This window comes from Heliangelus exortis, chromosome 13 (assembly GCF_036169615.1).
Source record: "Heliangelus exortis chromosome 13, bHelExo1.hap1, whole genome shotgun sequence".
In the NCBI taxonomy this organism is placed as follows: Eukaryota; Metazoa; Chordata; class Aves; order Apodiformes; family Trochilidae; genus Heliangelus; species Heliangelus exortis.
The window spans coordinates 47,269-67,044 of NC_092434.1; the positions used below are offsets into that span (position 1 = coordinate 47,269).

General features: G+C 47.1%; 4 long non-coding RNA genes across 4 annotated transcripts; all 4 read right to left on the reverse strand.

Moving 5' to 3' along the window:
• Nucleotides 1-367: 367 nt before the first annotated feature.
• LOC139801820 (uncharacterized) lies at nt 368-993 on the reverse strand. The gene is made up of 3 exons (XR_011728336.1): nt 674-993; nt 515-577; nt 368-426 (listed from the first exon to the last, which is right to left on the reverse strand). It is a non-coding gene; the product is annotated as an uncharacterized lncRNA (long non-coding RNA).
• A 168-nt stretch (nt 994-1,161) lies between these two features.
• Nucleotides 1,162-2,390, reverse strand: LOC139801842 (uncharacterized). Its single transcript, XR_011728364.1, has 3 exons — nt 2,300-2,390; nt 1,898-2,036; nt 1,162-1,772 (listed from the first exon to the last, which is right to left on the reverse strand). It is a non-coding gene; the product is annotated as an uncharacterized lncRNA (long non-coding RNA).
• A 1,744-nt stretch (nt 2,391-4,134) lies between these two features.
• LOC139801874 (uncharacterized) lies at nt 4,135-5,366 on the reverse strand. Its single transcript, XR_011728375.1, has 3 exons — nt 5,276-5,366; nt 4,874-5,012; nt 4,135-4,748 (listed from the first exon to the last, which is right to left on the reverse strand). It is a non-coding gene; the product is annotated as an uncharacterized lncRNA (long non-coding RNA).
• A 10,157-nt stretch (nt 5,367-15,523) lies between these two features.
• On the reverse strand, nt 15,524-18,570 carry LOC139801833 (uncharacterized). Its single transcript, XR_011728349.1, has 2 exons — nt 18,533-18,570; nt 15,524-18,454 (listed from the first exon to the last, which is right to left on the reverse strand). It is a non-coding gene; the product is annotated as an uncharacterized lncRNA (long non-coding RNA).
• Nucleotides 18,571-19,776: the final 1,206 nt, after the last annotated feature.

Here is a 19,776-nt window from a genome sequence, read left to right on the forward strand (position 1 = left end):
TCACCTGCAAACACTAAAAGAGGAAAATCAGAAACAGTGTCACCAATAAGGTGCACTTCAGCCATCAACAACCACTTATACTACACCCACCGCCTCAAAAGAGCCCCACCCAGTTCCACTCACCTCCTTGATCCAGAGTTGAATGCTGTGTCAAAGCAGTTGAATGTCCACTGCTTTGGACACCTAGAAGACCAAGAGAAAGAGTTACTGTTCTGCTGATCAGCAGCCACCAGCTCCACGAACCCACTCTCTACCACCCCAGCTCACCTTCAGTGCTCAGCCGGTTCCAAAGGTGGCACGCACAGCACCTGAAACATAAGGGAAACAGTTGACGTTAACACATGGCTGACCCAGCCCACAGCCATCTCACCTTCTCCGACTGCTCCTCAAGACATGGCTTTGTCACTCCAGCACTGTGTGTGACACCTGCAAAAGTCAAAGCAAAAGGCACACGCTGAGATATTGTCCCCAACAACAGGCAGCCCACTGTGATGTCCATCTCCTGCTTCTTTACCTCGGCCTCTCACCCATCTGCCTGCCATCTCTTTGGGGTGCCAAAACAAGGTTAGGAGTGCACCTGAAAAAAACCACAAACAACAAGGGATGTTCATGACCAACCAATAATACAACACCTGAGAATAACTGCTCCTCCAGCCCACCAGCCTTTGCTCACCTTGCCACAGCCACCTCCGGTGCCCGTATCTCGCTTCGCTCGCCGCCTCCGCCTTCAAAATGACAACAAACCATAACGTGGTCAGGTAGCCAAGGGGGGCACCTTCCCACCGACTCCACGCCCTGACCAGCCTTTGGATGGCAGCCTCCTCTCCTCCTCCATCGGATTCTTGCTAGTCATTGACACTTGGGACCTGAAAAAGAGGATTACCCAAATCACTGGAAAGCTGCTCAGCACCAAGTCAGTCAGGTTGTGGCGCTTCCCGTGGCCCCTCATCCTACACAGCAGGCAGGGCAGCTCCAAGCCAAACACTCACACCCACAGACCAATATGAGACACAGCCATGTGAGTCACAAGACTCGAGCTCAAGATAAAACTCGCAGCAAGAAGAGGGACACTGGAATCCAAGACTTTGGGGCAATAAGACCTACAGCGATGCGTCTGCTAAAAGCGAGGGAATGAAGCGACGGATGCCCGAGAAGCCGCCTTCAAGACCTGAGGACGCACGGATGCGGGGAACGAGTCCCCCTCATGAAACTGGATGGACAGAGATCAGATGACAACGCAATTGAGAATGACGTTGCAGAAGACAACCATCAAGAAACTTCCAAGTCAAGAGACCGATCTGCAATTTAGACTCGTCGTGCGGAATAACACGCTGCTGACCAGCACCGTGCTGATCAGGAAAGGCTTTCCAGGGAGGATGCCCAAGATGCGGGACTTGCTCTGTGAGGACACAGAGGACCTCAAGGCCTGAGGAAGCTCTAAGACAACAAAGACTGACAACATAAAACACATAAACCCACACACCAAGGCTGGAGCTGCCCTGCCCGTGCTGGAATCGTACTGAAAAGTAACCTCTTCCCTTCACCCACCCAAAGGAGGCTGCTCCCAGACAACCCTCTCCCCTACACTAACTTCAAAACACCACCTGCAATTCCCAACCTCGACTCCTCTGCTCAGCCCCTCCCACCCACCCCTGGGCCCTCAACTTATCTTTCAGAGAACTGGCACTCCAAAGCCACAGTTAGCCCGGAAAAAAAAAAAAACCAGGTGCAGCTCAGGATAATCCTCAACTCGCTAGGTTCCCCTTCACCACCTGCATTTAAAAAAATAAAAAATAAAGAATAAAAACAATCACACCACAAGAGCAAAAAAACAAACCAAAAACCCCCCAGATGCACACATAACCACTGTCACCACAAACAACACCAAAACACCTACCAGAATATTCAGCAATAAGTCCAACATCGGCCAGCCCCATTCCCTTCCAAGTGTCCCAGCTTCGCAGAAGAGCCCTGCGGGATCCCACTCACCCACGCTTTCCAGAGTTGGACGCCGTAGGCATCGTCATTCAGGGCAACTAAAAGGCACAAAACTATTGTTCTGCTTGAGAGAAGACACCAGCTCCACAAGCCCTGCACTACCACCTCACCTCCAGTCCTCATACAGTTCCTGGAACTTGCTAGCATCATGCCAGGGAGGGACAGGCTCCCATCAACCACCCAAAGGGCACCGCTTCTGGACAGCTCGCTCCCCTACAGTAACTTTAAAACCCAAGCCAGCGATTGCTCACCTTGACCCCTCTACACAGACCCTCCCCAAACCATCCTCCCTTTCTCTTACCTTTCAAACGGCTGGGGCTCTGAAGCACTGGACGGCAAAGCAACCCGCATCGGCCGACGGGGATCTTCCCAAAACCACAAATTTCCTCCTCAGCATCTGCAATAACAAACAGCAATGCCAGCAGAAAAGGACATCAGCCAAATACCAACTTCTTCCACAAACTCCTCATAACCCCCGACCTTCTCCTTCCACACGTTATGGCCACCATCGCTTCTGGCTCCTGAAATACCAGGAGACACACAATTCCTGTTCTGCTTGTGCGATCGAGCCTCCTCGTTACCATCCCGTCTCACCTCCAGCGCTCTTCCCCCTCCAAAGGTGGCACGTGCAGCACCTGCAAAAACAAAGGGAAACACTTAACCGAGTCGAAGTAAAGCCTCTGGATGATCCAGCCCGCAACCATCTCACCTTCTCTGACCGCTCCTCAACGCATGGTTTTCTGTGGCACCTGCAAAAGTCAAAGGAAAATCACATGCTGCCGAAAATACTGCCTAAAACAACAGGCAGCCCACACCAGCCTTTGCTCAGAAAACTTCCAAATCCCGTCTGCAACAACTCCCAACCTCAGCACTTCACTTCAGTCCCTCAACTTATCTTCCTGAGGGATGGTGGTTTTGGATCTATGTCCAGCAAAACACCACGCTGTCTGACGGGCATGTTCCTCTTCATCACCTGCAAACACTAAAAGAGGAAAATCAGAAACAGTGTCACCAATAAGGTGCACTTCAGCCATCAACAACCACTTACACTACACCCACCACCTCAAAAGAGCCCCACCCAGTTCCACTCACCTCCTTGATCCAGAGTTGAATGCTGTGTCAAAGCAGTTGAATGTCCACTGCTTTGGACACCTAGAAGACCAAGAGAAAGAGTTACTGTTCTGCTGATCAGCAGCCACCAGCTCCACGAACCCACTCTCTACCACCCCAGCTCACCTTCAGTGCTCAGCCAGTTCCAAAGGTGGCACGCACAGCACCTGAAACATAAGGGAAACCTTTAACAGAGTTGACGTTAACACATGGCTGACCCAGCCCACAGCCATCTCACCTTCTCCGACTGCTCCTCAAGACATGGCTTTGTCACTCCAGCACTGTGTGTGACACCTGCAAAAGTCAAAGCAAAAGGCACACGCTGAGATATTGTCCCCAACAACAGGCAGCCCACTGTGATGTCCATCTCCTGCTTCTTTACCTCGGCCTCTCACCCATCTGCCTGCCATCTCTTTGGGGTGCCAAAACAAGGTTAGGAGTTCACCTGAAAAAAACCACAAATAACAAGGGATGTTCATGACCAACCAATAATACAACACCTGAGAATAACTGCTCCTCCAGCCCACCAGCCTTTGCTCACCTTGCCACAGCCACATCCGGTGTCCGTAACTCGCTTTGCTCGCCGCCTCCTCCTTCAAAATGACAATAAACCATAATGCGGTCAAGCACCCAAAGGAGGCACCTTCCCACCAACTGCACGCCCTGACCAGCCTTTGGATGGCAGCCTCCTCTCCTCCTCCATCGGATTCTTGCTAGTCATTGACACTTGGGACCTGAAAAAGAGGATTACCCAAATCACTGGAAAGCTGCTCAGCACCGAGTCGGTCAGTTAATGGCGCTTCCCATGGCCCCTGATCCTACACAGCAGGCAGGGCAGCTCCAAGCCAAACACTCACAGGCACAGACTGACCAAAGACACAGCCGTGTGAGTCACAAGACTTGACCTCAAGATAAAACTCGCAGCAAGAAGAGGGACACTGGAATCCAAGACTTTGGGGCAATAAGACCTACAGCGATGCGTCTGCTAAAAGCGAGGGAATGAAGCGACGGATGCCCGAGAAGCCGCCTTCAAGACCTGAGGACGCACGGATGCGGGGAACGAGTCCCCCTCATGAAACTGGATGGACAGAGATCAGATGACAACGCAATTGAGAATGACGTTGCAGAAGACAACCATCAAGAAACTTCCAAGTCAAGAGACCGATCTGCAATTTAGACTCATCGTGCGGAATAACACGCTGCTGACCAGCACCGTGCTGATCAGGAAAGGCTTTCCAGGGAGGATGCCCAAGATGCGGGACTTGCTCTGTGAGGACACAGAGGACCTCAAGGCCTGAGGAAGCTCTAAGACAACAAAGACTGACAACATAAAACACATAAACCCACACACCAAGGCTGGAGCTGCCCTGCCCGTGCTGGAATCGTACTGAAAAGTAACCTCTTCCCTTCACCCACCCAAAGGAGGCTGCTCCCAGACAACCCTCTCCCCTACACTAACTTCAAAACACCACCTGCAATTCCCAACCTCGACTCCTCTGCTCAGCCCCTCCCACCCACCCCTGGGCCCTCAACTTATCTTTCAGAGAACTGGCACTCCAAAGCCACAGTTAGCCCGGAAAAAAAAAAAAACCAGGTGCAGCTCAGGATAATCCTCAACTCGCTAGGTTCCCCTTCACCACCTGCATTTAAAAAAATAAAAAATAAAGAATAAAAACAATCACACCACAAGAGCAAAAAAACAAACCAAAAACCCCCCAGATGCACACATAACCACTGTCACCACAAACAACACCAAAACACCTACCAGAATATTCAGCAATAAGTCCAACATCGGCCAGCCCCATTCCCTTCCAAGTGTCCCAGCTTCGCAGAAGAGCCCTGCGGGATCCCACTCACCCACGCTTTCCAGAGTTGGACGCCGTAGGCATCGTCATTCAGGGCAACTAAAAGGCACAAAACTATTGTTCTGCTTGAGAGAAGACACCAGCTCCACAAGCCCTGCACTACCACCTCACCTCCAGTCCTCATACAGTTCCTGGAACTTGCTAGCATCATGCCAGGGAGGGACAGGCTCCCATCAACCACCCAAAGGGCACCGCTTCTGGACAGCTCGCTCCCCTACAGTAACTTTAAAACCCGAGCCAGCGATTGCTCACCTTGACCCCTCTACACAGACCCTCCCCAAACCATCCTCCCTTTCTCTTACCTTTCAAACGGCTGGGGCTCTGAAGCACTGGACGGCAAAGCAACCCGCATCGGCCGACGGGGATCTTCCCAAAACCACAAATTTCCTCCTCAGCATCTGCAATAACAAACAGCAATGCCAGCAGAAAAGGACATCAGCCAAATACCAACTTCTTCCACAAACTCCTCATAACCCCCGACTTGCCCTCCTCACCTTCTCCTTCCACACGTTATGGCCACCATCGCTTCTGGCTCCTGAAATACCAGGAGACACACAATTCCTGTTCTGCTTGTGCGATCGAGCCTCCTCGTTACCATCCCGTCTCACCTCCAGCGCTCTTCCCCCTCCAAAGGTGGCACGTGCAGCACCTGCAAAAACAAAGGGAAACACTTAACCGAGTCGAAGTAAAGTCTCTGGATGATCCAGCCCGCAACCATCTCACCTTCTCTATGAAGCCCAAAAAGGCCTAATAAAACTGTTTAGAGACAGTGTTTTAAGCCTTTAAACAGCAAAGGTATTTGTTTGCGGATCCAGGGAACTCCCAGCTCTCGCTGGACAAAGAGTTCCGCGGGTTAAGGGAAAGGGTTAGGGTATTTATACAGTAAAAGGGGAGGTTACAACATTGTTACATCCTCAATTCTTGCCGACTTCATTATATTGTTACAAGGCAATATCAGACTCTATCCATAACTTTCTTCTTATGTGTTGGTGGTGACATCCTTTATGTTCCATAACTTTCTTCTTATCTGTTGGTGGTGGCATCCTTTATGTCCTTCATGTGAAGATGTTCACATTCTTTGGTGCCCAGCTGGCACCTAAATGGTCTTGGCAGTGTCTTGTTTTAAGACTAAGACCTACACTTTTAATTATCTTCGAGACAGAAGCTAATCTCGTTCTGGCCTTGTGTTTGGTTACATTGTTCTAGTGGAAAATTACATGTCTCAGCTGCTTTGCTCACTTCTTTCTCAGTTTAACCCTAAATTTTACTGGTTATGAATACAAATTCATTAACATATTACAAGTTTTAATTCTACATAAAGTAAATTCACTCAAACAGCTTGGCCTGCTCTCCTCTCCTTAGAGGAGTTAATCCTGTCAGGATCTTTCTCTTTTTCATTCCCCCCTTTCCTTAGAACTTACGAATTTTTTTGTCAAGTTGCAAGGGAAGGTTGTGATGCCTTTGAATCGTTACCCACAGTACTCGGATCCTTTTGACCGTTTGTAGTATAGCCACACATTTAGGAAGGATAACATGAGTATTATCACTACCATGACTAATAGAGGGCATGTTAGGTAGTGGAATACTTGCGTAGTCGCAGGGGAATATCTCGTAAAGATATCCCACCAATGACGCTTCCCTACTTGTTCTATCTTTGTTAGTACCTGTTTTATACCTTTGGAATCATGCGTTACTTGCCAAAGCATGCGTTGTGCAGTTCTATTAACTTAACGAACTAAGTGTTCTATGTCAGGGTGTATAAGCATTACCTTAAGAAGATCAATATTCATGCCTATCTGCAACTTCGGTACATTATGATACATAGTATATTCAGCTTCAATCAATTGCATAGTGGTTACAGGAACGGAATAATCAAAATCACAACCTACGGTTCTAGAAAAATTACACACACACAAATTTGTACCATTTGCTATCTCAGGACAATAATCAATGAAAATATTACGGCATAATGTTCTAATACATGCACAGCCATTTCCTACATAATAAACCTGTGATCGGTTGTCATTATGGGGAAACATTTCAAAAGTACACAAACTATCTTCAGTATCTAAGCACAAATCTTCATTTTCTATAACTGTATTTTCACAAATATATCCTAGTTGTTCTTTAGGAATACAGGCCTCTGTACTAATTGATTGCCACTTACTCCTGGAGTGATCAAAACTTACCCAAACATTATGGCCTATGGGTCGAATTACAACATTCTGATGCACAGTTCCTAAGGTCAGGACAGGAAAGATGATTTTCTCCTTGGCAGCACTAATAGTGAGCACGTAGGCCTCGATTTGCTCACCATGCAAGTAGGTAAAATTTACAAGTTGCCACCACGCCTGATGATCTTTCTCAAATTGGGTTGTAGAGCTATCTCTCGCTATCATTTCTTTTATTTCTTGGGGTAGGACTCCGGATGTTCCTTCCCTCAGAATTCCTGCAGCTACTGTTTGTACCCAGAGAAGTGTAAGCGAGTCAGAACCACCCACAGTCATCCCCATCCTCCCACACCCACCTTTACCCAGCTCTCTGCTCTGCCCTCTGGGACACCAAGCCGGTCACCTCATCTACAAAAATGAGAGCAAACAACCCACGCTGAGACACTGCCGAAGCCAGAAGCCTGCCCAAAACATCTCCCCTCTGCTGCTCTCCCCTTTGCCCGTCTGGCCTCTGCTGGTTACAGGTTGAGCCTTGCGTGCCACCTGGGAAGCACACAGAAGGGATGCTTGGCACTCCCTGACAACACAACTCCTGACAAACAACTGCTGTTCCAGCACACCAGTCTTCACTCACCACAGGCTCCTCTTCAACACGCACCCACCTGCTCTCTGACAGCCGCTCTGCTCCTCTCCTCCATCTCTGATGTGTGGCTTCTCCCTCTGCATTGAAACATCAATATTCTGCAGTCAGGTGGAGGCTGAGCAATAGCTGAACAGTTACAGAGGGTTCCCTTTAGAAATACTATCTAGATCCAAACTACCTACAATTAAGAAAACAAAACAAAACAAAACAAATTATCATGAGGCCCCACATGTTAAAGCCTTACCAACCTGGCCACCCATCCTGCTCAGCCATCCCTGTGGTAGCCTCTCCCAGATGACTCCAGCCACCCCCTCTCAGTAACACTGAGGAAAAGACCACCCTCCCCTGCTGAGAGCTGCTACTTGCCTTGAAATGCACTGCACTGTCTGTGCCTCAGCAGTTGGAGACAGCAGATCAACATCAACCCCACTGCTATTCTTCCCCCAACCCCACCATTGCTACACGCCCCAGAGAGAGCAGCTCCAGCCCAACCACACACACACAGAGGATGTGATGAAAATGTGAGAAAAAAACCTCTCCACAAGAAAAATAACTCCCAGACTTCAGATGCTACTGGGGAAAGAGATGTATGGTGACATGAGACAGAGGTGAATGTTGAAGAAGAGTCTGGAAAGGTCCTCTTGACACATTGTGAGGTTTGTGAATGGACTTCTTTGTTTTTTAAGCTCTTCAGCAGGGAGGAGTCAAGCTATAGCTGGATCCAATCTTAGTCTCTGACTGGAAAGAAAAGTTCAGCCCCATGGTTTAGTCACAGAATCATCTTATTGCAGCTTCAGCTGGGTGCCTCTGGACAGAAAAAAACCACTCTTATTTTACCTGCTCCTTATAATGCCTCACAATATGACTGTGCACTTGTTCACATTACTCTTCATCTAGTTATCTTACATGGCGAACACGGTCTTCCCATTCTGATCTGTTCTTTCCTCTTCTTTCTGAGAGTCACCATTCACCATCAGTCCCCTCCTTTTCTGGCCAATTTTTTTTTCTCTTCCAGTTGCTTTGCTGGAGGATAATTCTTCCTCAGTTCCATTTCCCCAACCTTACTGCTGTAGAGGATAATTTTGGGTAATTCTCTCACTGTCTACATCTAGTAATATTATTATAGCAGGCAGAGTAGAAGTCTCACTGAGGTTCCTCCTCACAGGAGTTCACCTAAAGATTAATTAAAACTGCAGCCTAAGGCCTTATCCCTCCAGCTGCTCATGGTTAGTCAAATCACAAGTCACTTAGGTCAAGCAGTTGTCAGCTTGCCAAATCTTTAATAGGTTTACAATTGGAAGTGATATGACTTGACCCAACACGTTGGTCACATTATTCCCACAGTCATTCCACTTCTAGTTTAAATAGCAAGGAGGCCCTAAGGCAGACCCAGAGAAAGAATCAAACATCACAATCTGAGACAAGAAAACGAGAGATGGATGGATGTGCAAGAAGCCTTGCTAAGACCTAAGAACACAAGGAAGCAGGAAGGAATGCCCAGGAAAAGGTATGGCTCAGGAGTGGTGCTTATGAGCCACAAGACTCAGCTGTGCTTTCAAGTTCCAGTGCAAGAGAAGCAGCACCTGATTAGTGCTGTGATGATGAGCAAAGCTGTTCAAGACCCTAAGGGCACAAGGTGTGTGCTGCAATTATTGTTTGCAAAAAAAATACTGGGACCTGGGTCTGAGATGTAGAAGATGATGGACTGCACAAGCTACACAAAGGAACACAGACAGAGGATGGAGCTGCCCTGCCTGGCACACACTAGCTGAATGCAGAAAAATAAACATGCTGCCTTGATGGTTCCCACTCAGCCCTCTCCCCTACTCTAGCTTTGAAACCCTTCAAATATTTCACCCCTAACCATCCATCCAACTGTATCTCAATATGGCTCCAAAATTCCATATAAATGGGCCCGGAAAAAACCCACAAAGAGTGACCATGTTAAACAATTGCTGGCCTTTACCCCCATATGGAACCCTTCCCACAGCACCACCAATAATCTGGCTACAACTTTGCTTTAGTACCAAAACCCTCAAATATTCCACCCGGCAGGGGGTCTCCCACTGCTGACCAGTGTGACTCCAAAATTCTATATGAACTGGCCTGGCAAACAAATGGAAATAGTGACCACTGAAAACTTTTGCTGGCCCTACCTCTCACATGGAACCCTACCCACAGCACCACCAACAATCTGGCTACAAATTTGCTTTAGTACCAAAAACCTCAAATATTCAACCCCTCGGCCGATCTCCAGATGTTTCACAATATGGTTCCAAAATTCATAATAAATGGGCCCAGAAAAAAATCCATAGTGTGACCACTGAAAACTTTGGCTGGCCCTAACCCTCACATGGAACCCTACTTACAGCACCACCAACGATCTGGCTACAGCTTTACTTTAGTACCTAAAACCTCAAATATTCAACCCCTCAGGGGCTCTGCGACTGCTCATCAATACAGCTGAAAAATTCCATATAAATTGGCTTAGAAAAAAAATGGAAATAGTGACCACTGAAAACTTTTGCTGGCCCTACCTCTCACATGGAACCCTACCCACAGCACCACCAACAATCTGGCTACAAATTTGCTTTAGTACCAAAAACCTCAAATATTTGACCCCTCAACAGCACACCCACTGTATCTAAATATGGCTTGAAAATTCATAATAAATGGGCCCAGAAAAAAAATCCATAGTGTGACCACTGAAAACTTTTGCTGGCCCTAACCCTCAGATGGAACCCTTCCCACAGCACCACCAACAGTATCACTTCATCTTTCCTTTAGTACCAAAAACCTCGAATATTCCACCCCTCGGGGTCTTTCCCACTGCTGATCAATATGGCTCCAAAATTCCATATAAAAAGGCCTAGAAAGAAAATCCACAGAGTGACCACTGAAACCTTCTGCTGGCCCTCACCCTCACATGGAACCCTACCCACAGCACTACCAACAATCTGCCTACCATTTTTCTTTAGTACCTAAAACCACAAACATTCGATCCCTCAGCAGCTCTGTCATTTTTTCAAATTTCGGCTCCCAAATTCAAAAGATTTACACGTGGCTTTTCCACACAAGTAAAAAATGTTTGTATTCCTATAATTTTGCCCTAACATTATCATCAACTCTTCAAGAACACGTTAAAGCTCTGGATATTATTAAAGTAAACCACTCACCTGCTCTTTGTAGTATCTTAGTTTGTAGCCATGTTCAGTTTTAGAACCTGAAAGATGAAGAATTTGCAGACGACTCATCCAGAAGCCACTGATTCACTCCACACACAGACTCGGCCCTTAAACCCATGTGGAGGCTTCTATGCGATTGTCCTGCCCCACCTCTTTCTCACAATCCCCTGGAAAAAACCCTCCTCTCCTTCACTGTATTCACCTGGGATGAAGGAACCTCACCTGCAACCCATCTGAGAACATCACACCCTAACTCTAAGTCCACCCCCTATCCCTCCCCACTCCCCCTGCCCACAGCTGCAGTTTGACCCCTGGGGCTATGAAAAGACTCAGGCCACAGAGAACCAGAAAACGTTCACTAAAGCACATCAGAAATTTCCAGCAGTGAGATGGGGAAAAGAGCAGAATAATATGGATTTCTTTAGGCTGAATCTAAGGTCACCTGCACCATGGATGGCCAAAATCAGAAAGGTGCGAATCCAATGGAGTGTCATACCTCCCCTGGCATGTCTATTTCAATCCCAAAGTCCCTAGAAACTTACATTTTTATAAATTTCTAATTCCCAACCTTGTCCCCTCCATCCCACAAGCCCTCTCCGGCACCTATCCCTCTACTTGGCTTCCAGGAGGATGCAAGTCTCAACCCATTCCTATTCGTAACTGGCACAAGGAATAATAAACAGAATATTAAAATACAGAATATTTAAACACTTTATAACCCCAAAATATCTCATACAAAGCTACCAACAGGAGAAAAACATGCGGGCAAGAAACGCCCTTCTGACTGCACAGACTGATGACTCAGAGGCTCTTGCAGAAAGCTGATGCCTCTGTGTCCATGAGCTCCCAAAACTACTGACCCAGTGAGCTCCACAGCTGCCACCAACTGCAAGAACAGCAGAGTTCTGACCCCAGCGCAGCACCAAGACACACTGAGAGCCCTGGGCAGATGTGGGGGGGTTTATGTACCCCAGACACCACCCACCAACCATCCCACCACCATCTGGGGAAGGGGCAGTGCCAAAAGCTTCCAGGAATAAAGGGGCAGGAGGGCATACAGCTGGTTCTGTCAGCTGCTTCTGGGGACACAGTGGAATTAGAGGCATAATTGTTTAAGATTTGGGAAAACTGAAAACTGCTTGACTTAAGGGTGTTGACATAGTATTAACAGTTGGAGTATTTGGAGGCTGCAATTAAAATGAAATTGTAGCTGAATTCCTATGATTTAAAGTTAGTTAGACTTTTACTCGTCCACTTAGAATAATAATGTCAGTTTGTAGACTGTAAATACTCAAAATAACCACATATAGTGGGAGGATGCATTGACTGAGACTTAAGTTGGAACAACTGGACTGCTGAAGAATTATCCTGATGAGAAGCGATTGATGGTGAATGGGGACTCTTGGGTCGAGGACAGACCCCATCATAAAGTGGAGGCCTCATCATCCTGGGAGGTAACTGGATGGACAGTCACGTGCATGTTGTGCAAGCAACCTCGAGGCCACACTGTGAGCTCCAGCTGCAATAACCCAACTCTGGGACAGAACTGAACCTCCCAGCTCCAATATAGAGCAAAGCCCTCCCTCAAATCTTCATTTCTTACCAGACAGCTCCTCTCAATGCCCATGCTATGGGATGAGCTATCATGTCCACACAAAACATGTCCAGGCCTTAATCTCTCATCAGGAGCAACTGATAAAAAAATTCTCAGTGTAAAATTGGCAGTTGCTTTACACAACATAGGCAAGTCATTTCAGCAGTGCCAAGAGTGTCTATATGAAATACAGACCACAGGCAGGAATTGTGCCAGGTACAGGTCCTTACCTTCACAAATGATTTCCCTAAGGAAGTGAAAGAACACACAAGCAAAACAAAAAAATGAACAAATCTGTCCCTAACATGGTGGTACGAAAGGAAAAACAAACACTGGCAAAGAGTGCACCTAACTTCATCAGGAAATGTATCCTTTAGAATATTGGAGAGATTTATTATAGATGAGTTACAGTGATTCATTTATCTGAAGTAATTAAATTTCTGTTGACACAAAACCGTCATAACTCAAGAGGTTGTGCAATCCCTTGAATTACTTTGAGGAGAAAACCGAATTAAAGAAAAAACCGGGGACACAGAAAGGAACGCAGAGATGGGAGCCGGAGACACGCACGGGGGGCGGAAACACGAACGGAGGGGGAGTGGTGACACGAGGCGGCAGAGGTGCAGCGGAAGGCTAAATGGCTCTACAGCTGTCGAGACACACAAGGGCTCGCCTCTCCGCTTACACATCTCCGCTCGCCGCTTAACGTCTCTGCCGGTCTCGTTTCCGTACTCATGCGGAGGGCGGCTCCGCGCCGCTGTTTCTTATTCATTTCTCCCGTTTACCGCCGCGAGTGCTGCCACCCTGTGGCTGAAGAGCGGTACTGCAGCTCGCACTGCGGCGCAGAGTCCGCGCATGCGCACCGGCAAGTACCAACAACCCCCCCCCCGCCTTTCGCACATGCGCAGTGGCGCCCAAAGAAGCCGACAGGTACCCGGATGCTCGCCGATCCGCGCATGCGCCTCCCGCTTGCCAGTAGTTGCTTCTGCGCGTGCGCTGGAGGACAGCCACCATCGAGACGACTCCCCGCGGGATAGACGGCCTGCTCCCGAGCCAGACCGCCTTCATTTCTCCATAGAGACGTTCCCCCTCCGTGCCCACTTCGGCCCCCCCTGCCGTCCCCAGCCCTCCCGCGCCTTTTCCTCGCCCCGGAGGCGACGCGGCACAGCGGAGCGGCCGCCGATCTGGCATTCCGCACTCTGCCCGCCCGCTCCGCCAACACCCAACAGCGGCGGAGCCGGGAAGAGGCAGGCCATTCCGTACGGAGCGAGAGCGCGCCGCCATGATTCCGTAACGAGGGCGGGTGCCCGGCTTCAGCCGCCTCTGCCGCGCATGCGCAGAGACACCGGCGCCTCGCTGCTGCAGTGCCGGCTTCTCGCCACCGGGGAGGGCGCAACGAGCGCCGAAAAAAGGGTAAAAAACAAAAAAAAAAGGAAAGGGGAAAAAAAATAATTCCAAAATAAAAGCGCCCCCCAGCGTCCCCGTTACCCCCTGCCCCCCGCAGGACCCATTTAACCCCCTCGCAGGGCCCCAGGCAGTCACCGGCGCCACCCAACTGCAGCACAAGCCCCCCCCACGCCCCTCTTCCAGTCACTGCCCGGGTCAGGCATCTCCCCTTAAAAACTGAACGTCTGCAAAAAATTAAGCAAGCACCTCCTTAAGCGGGTTCACGGCTCATTTTTATTGGAGTCCATCAGCTGACAGGTACCGACCGAATCACACAGATGACCTTCACGTTTGCCTTCCCTCTCCTCAGTGGCAGGATCTTGCCCCCTCTCCCCCCCAGAAAACAAAAAAAAAAAAAACCCAAAAAAAAAAAAAAAAAAAAAAAAAAAACAAACACCAAACAAAAACCAAACCCTCAGGCTAAATACCCCAGCATCACTACGTGAAGCCTCAGATACAGTCCCAAAAGTTAATCCCCACAACAGCCAACACACAGCTGCCCCCCAAATCTAGCCTCCCCCGTTTCTTCTCCCCTCCTCAGATTTCTTTACCTGTTTGGCTCATACCGTTTTCGGGCACTAGGGAAAGAAGAGGATAGAGAGAGAGACGTACATCAATCGGCATCACTGACACAGATGACAAAGAGAAACAGAGAAAAAGTAGAAGAGAAACAGAGAAAAAGTAGAAGAGAAACAGAGAAAAAGTAGAAGAGAAACAGAGAAAAAGTAGAAGAGAAACAGAGAAAAAGTAGAAGAGAAACAGAGAAAAAGTAGAAGAGAAACAGAGAAAAAGTAGAAGAGAAACAGAGAAAAAGTAGAAGAGAAACAGAGAAAAAGTAGAAGAGAAACAGAGAAAAAGTAGAAGAGAAACAGAGAAAAAGTAGAAGAGAAACAGAGAAAAAGTAGAAGAGAAACAGAGAAAAAGTAGAAGAGAAACAGAGAAAAAGTAGAAGAGAAACAGAGAAAAAGTAGAAGAGAAACAGAGAAAAAGTAGAAGAGAAACAGAGAAAAAGTAGAAGAGAAACAGAGAAAAAGTAGAAGAGAAAGAGAAAAAGTAGAAGAGAAAGAGAAAAAGTAGAAGAGAAACAGAGGAAAAAGTAGAAGAGAAACAGAGGAAAAAGTAGAAGAGAAACAGAGAAAAAGTAGAAGAGAAACAGAAAAAGTAGAAGAAACAGAAGCAGAAAATAGAAGAGAGAAAGACAAAGCAGAAGAAAGACAAAGTAGAAGAGAGAAAGACAAGGAGAAAGACAAAATAGAAGAAAGACAGTAGATGAAAGACAATAGAAGAGAGAAAGAGAAAGACAGTAGGAGACGGAAAGAGACAGTAGAAGAGGGAAAGACACAGGAACAAAGTGGACAGTAGAGAATGAGTTGGCCAACTCAAAGACAAAAGAGAGAGACAAATAGAATTTGACAGACACACCAACACAGACATACACAGCCAATCCAGTCACTACAAAGAGACAACATACAAAACCTACCTTAAGAAACAATGACACAGGACACAGCAAAGCAAAACACAGCTTTATTCAGGTTTTATTGGTCCCTAGCGGAGATAACAATGACACGAGACGCAGCAAGGCAAAACACAGCTTTATTCAAGTTTTATTGGTCGCTAACCAAGGAAACAATGACACAAGCATGGCAAAACACAGATTTGTTTGAGTTTTATTGGTCCCTAACCGAGGAAATGACACAGTACACAAAACCAGAAAAAATGCCTTTTTATACTAGCTCCCACTTGTTCCACACACCTAATACATCTTTACAATCCCTTTCTCTAAACAAGTGACTTACGGATAATACTAAGGACCCTTCACAACATCTGCCTGGCTTACTATCTCAGTGTTGCCTTTCAATTCTCCAAACTACCCCCCTGACACAACACCTATGCCGTCCTCTCCTGCAAAGATCCCAATTACATTTTACTATCATTAGTACCCGCTTCTGCCATGAATCCACAATGCTCCCCAGGAGCTGTGCTCCCGGAGGCCTCCTAAATCATCGTGCCTGCCAAAACCCAGGTCTCAGGCCTTTCTGGATCCAAACACAGGCGATGAACATCGCCTCGCAGACCGACCGGGACCCGGGAAAACAATAACCCAGCTGGGGGAGCGAAAAAAAATCCCCCAGCTGGGGCTTTTTTATTCTAAGCATTTTTTTTTTTAAGTACCTGAAAAGGAAACAATGGTTACCTCAACATACAATGTACAAGCACAGGCCACACCTAAATCACTATGATACAAGCAAGCTAGCCCACAAAAACCAAGTCATCTACCCTGCAAGGACCTGTAGCTACCACTATAGCATAGTAAATGACTAATAACTATATTAAAAAAATAAAAAAATTACAAGGCAATACACATTCAGGTACAGGGCAATACACATTCAGGTACAGGGCAATACACATTCAGGTACAGGGCAATACACAGGTGCATCATTGCAAGGCAATACACACTTGAGTACAAGGAAATACAAGAACAACAGTACTAGGCAATACCAAACTATAGCAGTACGAGGCAATAGACACACTATTTGGTGACAATTACATCATGACAAAGCAATTCCCAGTTGCAAGGCTACCCACACCCAGTTGCAAGCTTCAAGTACATCACTACAAGGCTACCCACACCCAGGTCCAAGGCTACCCACAGCCAGGTCCAAGGCTTCAAGTACATCACTACAAGGCAGTACACAGCTGGTTTCAAGGCAATACACATACATCATTACAAAGCAATACACATGCAGTGGCAATGCATACCACTAGATTGTTACAATGCTACACTCAGTCAATTACAGCCAGTTCCATCACATTACACACACGAGTACACTCACAATGCAGTCAAAAACAGTTATTGAAAATACAGTACGTATTCAAGTACAGAGTCCAACGGAGAGGTAAACAAATATTCAGGACTATATACAGTCAAAAACAGACAAAGAAGGAATTACAGACTTCTTTGTAAACTTCCACTACTTACAGGCAAATACTTCACTGACTCTGTCAAGTACTATAACTACACAAACTCAATTTAATTTCAGCACAGACTCAAATTAGGATTAAACTACAAGGCATCACAAAGTCAAACAAAAGCCACTACAGACTAAATCTACCGCTCTAAGGTAGGGCTGTACAAAATCAAACAATGAGGTAAGGCAGTACAAATACATATTCAAATAAAAAGCTATGCAAAATCAATCCTTCACGTACATTGCAACACCGGGTCGTGTACCTAGTCCCCTACAATGCTATAGGCTCACTGGCACACTAATACAGTCCCCTACAGGCAAATGTAGTGCACTACAGACTCAGACACCATTACATTACATAGTAACGCAGCGCAATAAAAACTCAAATAAGCACTCAAATGTAGGGCATTGTAATCTAATACAGTACAACATGCTGTAACAAAGCCACCCTAACACACAAATAAGGCTTCACAGAACAATACAACCACACATAGAAAACACCAATGGAACCACAGACACTAATACAGACTATTTTGGTGCACTGGAGTGAAAAAATAGAGTAACAACTGTGACACCAGGTCAAGTGCGGCGCGACACCAGGTCAAGTGCGGCGCGACACCAGGTCAAGTGCGGCGCGACACCAGGTCAAGTGCGGCGCGACACCAGGTCAAGTGCGGCGCGACACCAGGTCAAGTGCGGCGCGACACCAGGTCAAGTGCGGCGCGACACCAGGTCAAGTGCGGCGCGACACCAACATGAGCCATACCGTACAATGCAGTAAATGTTCTAATACAGAAATACAGGGAGGCACGGAAGCCACAGCACCCAGCCCGCCACAAAGCCACGGCAATTCAATTACAAAGCACTGCAAGACACTGAGAACTAATCACGCATACAATGTATATCTGGAGACCTACAGTACAAAGTCAGTATACTGCCAAACAGCAGATACAGAGCCCTACAAAGCCAAACACCAGAACAACACATTTGTTACCTGATGGGCTTTGAGACTGAAACCCTGAAGGAGGCACAGATGAAATACAACATAGCGCTGCCGTGGAAACACAGTTTGCTAGACGAAAAGGCGCAGGTTCAGATGGTCTCCTCGAAGACAGTTCTCCATAAACCGTGCAGAATCCTAGGGCGTCCTGTCTACCGGCACCGACTGCTCCCACAGCACGCCCTCCTCAGACGACACGCTCCTCGGAGACACTGCTTCTGTCACCTAGAAGACCAAGAGACAAAATTACTGTTCTGCTCCGTAAAACGATCCTCGTCATTCCCACCACTCCACCTCACCTCAAACGCTCAGCCAAGTCCAACAATGGCCAGGACAGCATCAGCAAAAACAAAGGAAAATGCTTTAGCAAGTGGTCAAGGACTTTGATCTTACTGAAAGAGCTTACTAGCATCTCACCTTCTTAAGCAGTTGATGGGTGTACTTCCTGACACCTCAATGGCTCTACATGGCACCTGAAAAGAGCAAGGCAATTTGTAATATACTGCTGCTTCTAACAAAACCCTCCCAGAGAATTGCCCAATCTCCTTTACCTTAATCCTTCGACAGATGCCCCTGCGAGGCACCACCTGAAAAAACACACAGGTAATGTTTTTTACTTCAATACTACTCATAACATTTAACACTTCCAGCAGTCAATTTCACAGTGCTCACCTTCCAAATGTCATGTCCCATTGAGATGAACTGCCTGCTCTACACAGCTTTGCTACCTAAAAAAAAAAAAAAAAAAAAAAAAAAAATATCCATTAATCCTACTCAGAGCAACTACATCCACCTGCCCTGTGACAGACTTTACCAAGCCTTGCTATGACATTCAGCTACCCACCTGCTTTGCTTTTTGATCCATGTCCTGGACTTCTGCATCTGTAAGAAATAAATCAAACTAATCTCAGGGATTCTAATAAATATTGAAAGCACCTCCCCACCAACACCAAACACTGACTAACCTTCAGGTGGCATCTTTCTCTCCTCCTCCAGCCTTTTCCTGATCGTCTTTGTCACACAGCATCTGAAAAACTGTATTATGCAAGTCACTGAAACGCTGCTCAACAGCTGGAATATTCCCTTAGGGCTCTTCCAACAAACCCTGACCCTACAACTCCAGGCAGGGCGGCTCCAAACCAAACACTCAAACCCAAAACACAACCCCTCAAACCATGAGACTATGCCAAGAGATCACCAAGCAAGAAGCATATCTCCGGCATCCAAGACTGCTTGGCAAGAAGACCTACAGCGATGCGACTGCAAAGCTAGGAAATGAAGCGATGGATGCCAAAAAACATGGACTTCAAGACCTGAGGACACAAGGACGTGTGGATCGATTCCCACTCCAGGAAAATCTACGACCACAGATGCTGATGCAGGTGGCAATGATGTTTCAGAAGATGACCATCAAGAAACTTCGAAGATGAAAGACCGATCTATGGTTTACATTTGTCACACAAGAAAAAGATGCTGCTGATCAGCACCGTGCTGATCAGGAAATGCTTTCCAGGGATGATGCCCAAGATGCAGGACTTGTTCTGTGAGGACACACAGAAGACCAACAAGGCCTGAGGAAGCTCTAAGACAAAGACGGACAACACAAAACACACAACCAACCCCAGACACCAAGGCTGGAACTGCCCTGCCCACACTAGCATCGTGCTGGAAACTAACTTGCTCCGCTTAGCCACGCAAAGGGGGCTACTCCCAGACAGCCCTCTCCCAGAAAGCAACTTCAAAATCCCTCCAGCAACTCCCAACCTCAACCCCTCAACAACTCAGTCCCTCAACT